This window comes from Octodon degus, unplaced genomic scaffold, assembly GCF_000260255.1.
Source record: "Octodon degus isolate 3935 unplaced genomic scaffold, OctDeg1.0 scaffold00180, whole genome shotgun sequence".
NCBI classification, from domain to species: Eukaryota; Metazoa; Chordata; class Mammalia; order Rodentia; family Octodontidae; genus Octodon; species Octodon degus.
In genome coordinates this window covers 2,162,805-2,171,669 of record NW_004524756.1, presented here as the reverse complement: position 1 = coordinate 2,171,669, position 8,865 = coordinate 2,162,805, and the positions used below count along the sequence as shown (strand labels likewise).

The window sequence follows — 8,865 nt, the reverse complement described above, 5'->3', positions numbered from 1 at the left end:
TTTTTCTTGTTGGTTTTTATGCCATGAAGTATGTGGCAATGCCTTAACTGTATGCGTGTTGTCAGGCCCGAGCGCCTCTTCCATCCTTGTCGAGGGGAGTGCTAAACTTCTCTCCTTTCATATAACACACCTAGTGTTTTTGTTTTGTTTTGTTTTGTTTTGTTTTGTTTTGTTTTAGGGTTTTACAGTTTATTAAATCCTCTCATGAAAAAAGTTGCAGTCACTGCAAACAAGCACTGCAGAATCTCTACTCCTTCGCCTGTTCTCCAATCTCTAGCTTACTTTTTGCCAGCACCAGTGTTAGCCTTTGTGGTGCCCCTGACTTTCTCCATTCTGTTCTTACATTCCTTCTGCTGCTTTCTTGAGGACTTTTTCTTCTAATACAGGCCATGTCTTGAAAGTCTATATTTGGGCTCATTTTTCTTCGCATAATCCAGGGAATCATAAATTGTGCCAAAGCCAGTCGTCTTGCCATCACCAAAATGGGTTCTGAATCCAAACACAAAAATGACATCTGGTGTGGTCTTGTACATTTTGGCGAGTTTTTCCCAACTTTCTGTCTTAGGTACTTTTGCTTTCCCAGGGTGAAGGACATCAATGACCACTTCTTTCCTTTGGAGAAGCCAGTTGGTCATGAATTTCCAGGTTTGGGTAGTTACTGTGTCATTCATGAAGGCAACGGAGCCTCAGACAGCTCGGGAGGAGAAGAGAAACATTCTGCTCCAGCCAGTCATATCAATGCGCATGGAAGGACCCTAGTTGGCTTTTAAAGTTGGACACAGGTGACATTTTTAAGGGCCCCAGAACCCCATTGCTTTGACAGGGTACTGAAGAGAAAACCAATATGGCTCTAAGTGTAGTAGGTCTTTCTAGTGAGCAAAGGGCCTATGCTTTAAAAAATTTATTTCATGTAGGCAGTAATGTCTTTGAAAGTTAATTTGTTTCTTCTTGTTTTCTGTGTTTTGGCTTGGCTTTGCCCTGGAATTCTACTACGTGATAGTTTAAAAATGTAAATTAGGCTAGAACATGTATAATCCATTCTCTGTCAGTTATAATAGATCTATTCTCTCAGTTATAATTGATGGGCAATTATGATTGGAAAGAAATACAACAAGAAGGATAATGAACAGGTAGTACTGATTTCCCAGCCTCCTCCCCCATAAAACCTTTCTCTATTTTCATAACAGCATATTGAGAAGTTTGTTTGATGAAATGACCAAAAATAAAACCACAAATATTTAAGCCTCATCTTCAGTTTCCTCTCCTTCACTCAGATCTTAGGAGTGTGTGCATGGAGAGATTTCAAGTGAATGGACAACCTGAAATTTTCAAACACATGAGGGCCTATATAACACATCACCAAACTAATTGAGAGTTGCTGTTCAATGGAGCAAAACTGAAAAATGTGTCTAACAAGAAACCAGAACACTTTTATCTCTGAACTGTGTATCGTTTGTCTATTCAGAAAATATTTATTCAGGAAGCTTGTTTTTAGGCACTGTCTGGGCTCCAGGAAACACAGCAGTGCCCTAGATATCCACAGAGGCTAAGTAAATATCCCAAAATGTAGAGACTCAAAAAATAATAACCATTGTGCTCATGGGCTTCCTAGTTCTGGGGTTTTCTGCCTAAGATCACCTAAACAGTTGCCATCTGGGGTCTCCAACACAGCTGCTATGGGGTAGTGACTGGAGTTAGGAGTCATCCCAAGTCTTCCACAGTCACATTTTTGGCAGTTGATGTTGGCCTTCAACAGTGACCTTTACTGGAGCAATTAAACATAGTCTCTTTGTGTGACCTGAGTTTCCTCACAGCAGGGAGGTTGGGTTCTGATGCTGAGATTCTTAAGAGGACAAAGAGGAAGTTCCTTTCATGATTTAGCCTTGGAAATCTCATAGTATCACTTCTACCGTCAGCCGCAGGCCTACAGAGATTCAAAGGGAAGAAACAGGCATATGTACGCCTACCTCTTGATGGTAAATGTCAATGCCACACTCTAACAAGACAAAGTGGGATGGGAGAGCTTGTCATGGGCAGCTTGGAAATTTCAGTCTGCAGTGAGACGAGATCAAAACTACATCACTAGCATTATGCATATGCTCAGGGAGTAGGGGAAAGTAGCAATAAACAAATCAAGAGATAAATATGGGAAGTATCAGGTAATGAGAATGTCTGTGAAGAAAATTAAAGGAAGTGGTTTAATGAGAACTGTGTGTACCATGTATTTTATAGGAGGTAGCCATGCAGTCCCCTCTGGTTAAAAGTCATTTGAGCAGAGATTCTGCAAAAACCAAACAACTGAACCATGAAGATAAAACAAGAGCATTCCCAGCAGGAAAAGTCGAAGGCATGAAGTTCATGAGAGGAGAAGGGGCTTCATGTGGTCAGGAAATGCTGAATGCCAGTGGGATTGGAGCAGTGGCCAGGATTGGAAAGAAAAGCAGAGAGGCTGCTGGGGGCTGAGATTACAGTGCTTCGGGCCATGGTGAGGGCCAAGGAATGAGACAGTAAACCACTGGAGAACTCTTAGAGGAAAAGAGCAAGAGTAACTTGTTTTAACAAAGCAAGGCTGCGATAACTCTGAACCTACATCGACAATGAAAGCACAGCAACCAGCTCAAGGTCAGAAGCGGGAGGCCACTTCAGAGACTGTCACAGTCCCCAGAGGTGGGGCGATAGGATCTTGGCCAGGTATTGGCAGTGAAGATGGTGACAAGAGGTCAAGGTTCTGATGTCAAGAATATCCAACTCCATTTTTTTTAGCACTCAATAAACCTGTTTATAAACCTAAATATTGAAATCTAAGGTTAAATAATAAGTGCTAAAGGATATAGAGACATATATTATCACAGGTCTACCCATCATGAACAAATTTTCTTTTAACATAGCATCACAGATTGTCCCCAGAATTCTTCGGATAGCTTTCCCTTTGACAACTTTGTCTTTCCTCCTGTGATATAATCTCATCTGCATTTCCAAAGAAATGCAAAATTAAGGAAAACATCGCTTAAGGGAAACAAATTTTTTTTTACTCAAATGCCAAGGCAATTGAAGAAACAGTATTTTAGGGGTCCATATGACCTAGGTAATTTCCTTAAATTTTCACTTCTCTTTATATATGCAGATAGCAGCAGAAGCTGGGGTGAAACTCATGGGTAAGGAAAATGTCACCTCTGTGAGGTAAATGGCTTCTCGGAGGACAAGTGAGTAAATCACTCTTCGGGCCACCAGGTGCCCTAAAGGAGGTCATTCCTGCCCACACATCAGGTCACTTTATTCCCTGGGAGTTTTACACTCATGCCGGCTCATTGACCATACAACCAGGACTGTTAGGCAGCTCTTAATAGATTATGGGTTCTTTCCTTATTATGTTTGCTAAATGGTGGTGCATCTAATCATTTTTATCATGTAGGGAAATTTCATGAGGTCTCTCTGGCCTAGCCAAATCCCCAAACAGGATTCCTCTGTTTATTCCCTTATGTCATAACGAAAATGTAGCTGAACCAATTACAGAGTACATAATAAGCCAATTAATTGTTCCTTACTTCTGTTAATGAGTGTAAAATGTGTGCCTGCTCAAATTACAGCCTATTCCACAAAATTCTTTGCTACGCTACTACTAAAATCTGGCATTATTTCATTTCTTGCAGTGTCAACAGCATTGATCACAGCAGCTAAGTATTTCCAGTGAGGCTCAGTGGGAACTGAACTTGTCCTTACAACGCAATCACTCACCCTTCCCACCCAGCATTGTGACCAACTATCTAAATTGCTGCAACATGGCCCCTCAGCAGAAACTAAGCTGAAGCCAAACCACATGCTGAAGAGGAAGTGCTTCTCTGGAGAATGACCTGACACTCTGGGCTTCAGACCCCATATGTCCAAAACTCACACCCTTATCTTGCTGACCCCAGAGACTAACAAGTAGATTTATTTCAGCTCTCTTTATCATGATCTATCTACTAAGATCAAGCATGAATAATAAGCAAAATTCATTTAAGTCCCAAGGCCCTAGCCATGAGTTACAGGGAAAAAAAAACAGTTGGGCCACTGTAAAACAGCCAGCTCTAGTATCCAGAGGGGAACAACAACCAAAGAGGTGGAGGAAGAATATAGTCAGAAAATTTTGTAACTTCATCAACATTTATTTTCACCAAACAACTCATTAAATCACTATAAAAGTCAATGCATATGGTTGGATATGACAGTTTAAGTTCTAGAAAGAGTTATAAGTCAAGTTAAACTCATAATACATAATGTAGTCTGGGTGTCTCATCCATGAATTATAACATTTTTATTACATCCGAACTGCAAATTACCAACTTGTTCCCTGTCCTGCCAATCTCTTGATTAAATGGGGGAACTGTTAGGCATTGTGAAAATATATTACAGTAAAAGATGACTTTATCATTTGTCTCAGTTATTTCTACACCCTTATTTAAAGCTTTCTCACTAGAGCAGCTGGCCCAAACTGAATTGTTGATTTAACAAAGTGATAGCAAAAGGGAAGAAGTAGAAAAATTGGGGCCAGAAAGGCCAGTGTCCCATAATCATCTTCCTGCAGTGTCTCATCAGATCTTTCTCTAATATTTATGTACCTCCCATACTTTGGGTGTCTATTTTGATCTCTTCAGTTTGTTCTCTTCAAAGTTATTCTTACTCTGCAGGTGTTATGCCCATGGGCCCAACTTAAGGGTATTATATTTTGTGTCTTACACTGATAATGGGGCAATAACTTGTACCCATCAAATTTCCCCATAAAATGGTTTAATGTCTTGAAGCAGTCCCAGCATGTCAGCTGAAGGAGTGAATCAAACTGACACCTTTCCACATTTATTAGAGAGCCATACTATTAGAGTTCCTTATTTTTAAAAAAATCACTAAAATTTTAGTTTATTTCAGGAACTAAAACTAATTAAATTAATATTTCAAAATATAAATGACCAGTCCTTATATATTGATGAGTTCTAATAATTGCCCTTTTATTTGTATTTGTTTTTGTCAATGTGTTGTATTTTGTCAATGTATTGTATGTGCCTTTACATACAACATACTATATGTATTGTATATACAAGGTATTGCAAGGTAGTACATTACCATTATTAAAATATGTGAAGAGTTTTTAAAGTCCTTAAAAAAAATAACAATCACCCACAATCCCAAAATGCAAAGACATGGAATGAAAATATTTCATAGTTTTCGTAATTCTGATATATGTTCTGCACTCATAGTAGAAGAGAAAAAATTATTGCAATAGCAGGATCTTTTTAAGAAGAAACATCTTTGTCCAGGAACACACCTAAATGAACGTGTTTCATTATAAACTTAAAGATCTTGACTTGGAGGCCTGACTTGAGTCATCCAACACAAGGCAATAGACTGCCTAGTTGTCTCCATATTCTACAAGGTGAGCAAGAGCTAAGCTGAGAGTATGCACCCTCGTGTGGCAGAAGACTATTGTTTGAGTAGAAGAAAGGGCCAGTAACTTTTGAAGCAAATTGTCTGAAGTGTAGAACAGCAATGTCTAATATAGTTTTCATAAAAGCAATGAATACAGACCCTCTAGCCCTCCAGATCAATCCTCTATCGAGCTCCAAATCTTTGGTAAAGTCTACAACACATGTTCTAAATTGGTGAAGTTTTGAGGAGAAAAGACACTGGAGAAGGACCAATTCAGCAGAACATCACTATGCAGGATAAGAGATAGCATCCAAAAAAGTAAAATACAGACCAGAAGCCAAAAATAGAGTGAAAGTTTATCAATAAAATTATGGGAAAAAATTAAAAACAAAAATAGAGTGAAAAAAGAAACTCATGGCCAGTTTTTACCAAACAAAAAGTCATTTCCCCAAAATAAAGCAAGAGGTGCGAACTTTCCTACTAGAACAATAACTTAAGGCAAATTTTTCTTAAGTATTAATGACAGATGACCCCCCAGCAAGATGGGAATTTCATATCTGATATCAAGGTTATATCTATAAGAAAATATTGGAAGTTTTAGATGACAAGAATAATAAACCAGCTTTCATGCTTAAAGATTCTAAATGGAGAAGGCTATGGAAAGATTCTAAAAATACTATTCAGTCAATGAAGTAGCTAGATTGGATTCCAGTATTTGCCAACCACTTCAGAGATGGTTTATGCTGTCAGATAGAACTGACTGCACCTAGATTTCCTATCTGGTCCCATTAGTAGCTTCTGAACTCGCTGCTCCCACCCACTACCTGCCTGCTGAAGAATTTGTGGCTTTGGGGGCACATTAGTGAGGGAAGGGTTTAGATGGCAGGAGATAGTGTGGCTGACTAAGTATAAATCCATTTTGCATTGCTGTCCTGTGCTCTACGCTAAACCACAGGCAGAGGGGACTACAGGAATACAACCTTCAGTCCACAAACAAAACCACCTAGTCAATACCAACCACAGGCAAGTGAGCAGGTAAAGAAAATCACTGTAAGTCAGAAGAGTTGAGAATGTTTGGCAACATGGGTTATATTTTTTTTAATGTGCAGAATGGGCATGGGCAGGGTGGGGGAGGAAGAAAGGAAGGGAGGTAAGGAGGGAGAGAAGGAGGAAGAAGGAAGGGAGAAAGGGAAGAGGAAAAGAACAAAGGATGAGAAAAGCGATGCCAGAATGAACTCAGATTTGTCACGGCATGGGAGATAGAGAAGTGGGTAACTCAATCAAAGAGAATGTTCAAGCATCACGCATGATGGGTTAGTAGGATTAGATTTGATTATGAAGGTGAGAAAGAAGAATTGAGAGTTAATGTATTAGAAAACGGATGGTCCACATTGATCCTTGATCGGGAACTGGCATGACAAGATGGTGTACTCAAAAGATCAGTTTCACCTAGTGAGAGGGTAAAACATGGCAGCATCTTTTTTGTCTATGCTCTGGAGGACACAGATCAGGTTGGCTGCTACAATAACCCAAGTCCAAGGTGATGTGAGAACGTGACAGAATGGACTCAGTAGAGCCATCTTCATGGGTGAAAATAACCACATTTACCAAGACAGTAATGGGCATACAGAGCAGGAATTTAAGTAAGTGCTTATTGCCATTTTATTATATCAAATTCCCAGGGGTTAACAAGATGAATAGTCCTCCTGGCACTAGCTGGCAAGCGGGAAGGAAACAGCAGGGAGCTGCATGCCATAAACAGCCTAAGAAGAGCAAGCAAAGCTGGTGTGTTCGCTTCCCATTACCACTGCATCAAGTCATTGCACACTTAGTGGCTTGAAACAGCACATGTTTACAATCTTATGGTTCTGGAAATCAAAGGTCCAAAGTGGGGTTTCGTGGCTAACATCAAGTTGTAGCCAGGACTATGCTCTTTCTGCAAGTTCTAGTGGAGAATCTATATCCTTTCCAGCTCCTAAAAGCCACCTCCATCCTTCATTTATGGGGCCCTTCTCCACCTTCAGAACCAGCAGCATAGCAACATCTAATCACTCACTCCAATATTCCTGCCTCCCCGTATCAATATTTTACTAGAGAAACAAATGTAGCATGAAATATACAAATGTGTAGGAATTGACAAGATTGCCCTACCATAGCCACCCACAAAGTCAGATGAGGAAGAGTACAAAGACTATCTGCCCACTGGAGACTGTAGGATCCGCTCCAAGCTCTGGAGCCCATTGTAGTATTTCAGAAGGCAGAGGTCTTCGATGGAAGGCTGAAGATTCTACACCAGAAGTTGAAGAGTCTGTGAGGAAGATGACATCTGACCTCCCACTTTCCACTGACAGTGAAGACCGGAGTTCTTCCAAAGTAATAAAAGCAGTTCCATCCTTCCTCATTTCCCCGTTATACCATGCAGGTAATGAGCCACCCTATGCGGGTCTTCTACACCCTTGGGTATGAAATTGCTGAGCCATTTTAGCTAAACTTCTCAAAAAAAAAAAAAAAAAAAAAAGCTTCTCTTCACTAAAACTTCTCCTAAACTTCTCAAGTTGACACAGTCAACCATCATGCTCCCTCTACTACAGATCTTTAGGATTACATTGTGCCCAAAGTAATCTCCCCATATTGAGATCTTTAACTACGTCATCTCTGCAAAATCCCCTGTGTCACATCACACCCACTGGAGTGCAAAATGAGGACGTGAACATGCAATGTGCTCCCCTCTACACACTGTGGTGTCTTTTTCAACAGCACCAAGAAGAGTTAAGTGGTGGCCCTGTACCACTGACCAGGAACATGTAGGTAGCTTCCCAAGGGAACGTCCTGAGCAAACTTCCACTGACTGGTTATCTTACCAGTCCTTTTTGACAAACTTTTCTAACTTTAACTGCATTGGCTGAGAGATGGGTGGACCAGAGAGTGACCTTTTGAGGTGAGGCACATCCAACGCCCAACCTGTCTAGGACCAGCCACTTTCTGCCAACATGTAGTCGGATTTCCTTAGGTGGATAAAGCTAACAACTCTCCGACTAAAGTTTCACTCTTTAAGGAGAACAAATATAAATACAATTTAGAAGTTGTGCCATATTCAGGGCTAAAGTACCAAAATTAATGTAGAAAACCAAAAAAGCTGTTACTGTCTAAATCAACAGAAAAGCATGGACAGGCCTTCAGTTTTCTCTGGAAATAATCATTTTGCTGAAGATGGTTATCACTTTACATAGATGTTTTATTTTTAATATAACAACAATAATTATGATAATGTATGTTTCATCTAATCTTTAAATTATCTTAGGGAGGCAGAGAATTTAGACAAAAAAGGTCATAACCACTTTAGAAAAAAAAAGCAGAGAGATAAAATAGAATAAACACCAAGATGGGTTCTGTCCCAATTTTTATCTCCTCTCATCTCTCTATTTCTGTCTCTGTGTGTGTTTGTGTGTGTGTGTGTGTGTGTGT

The 8,865-nt window shown here is 39.9% G+C and overlaps 1 non-coding gene and 1 pseudogene across 1 annotated transcript; both read right to left on the bottom strand.

Moving 5' to 3' along the window:
* Window position 1: 1 nt before the first annotated feature.
* LOC111813307 lies at window positions 2–128 on the bottom strand. Its single transcript, XR_002818606.1, has one exon. It is a non-coding gene; the product is annotated as a U6atac minor spliceosomal RNA (small nuclear RNA).
* A 150-nt stretch (window positions 129–278) lies between these two features.
* On the bottom strand, window positions 279–686 carry LOC105743869 (annotated as a pseudogene).
* Between the last annotated feature and the right edge of the window lie 8,179 nt (window positions 687–8,865).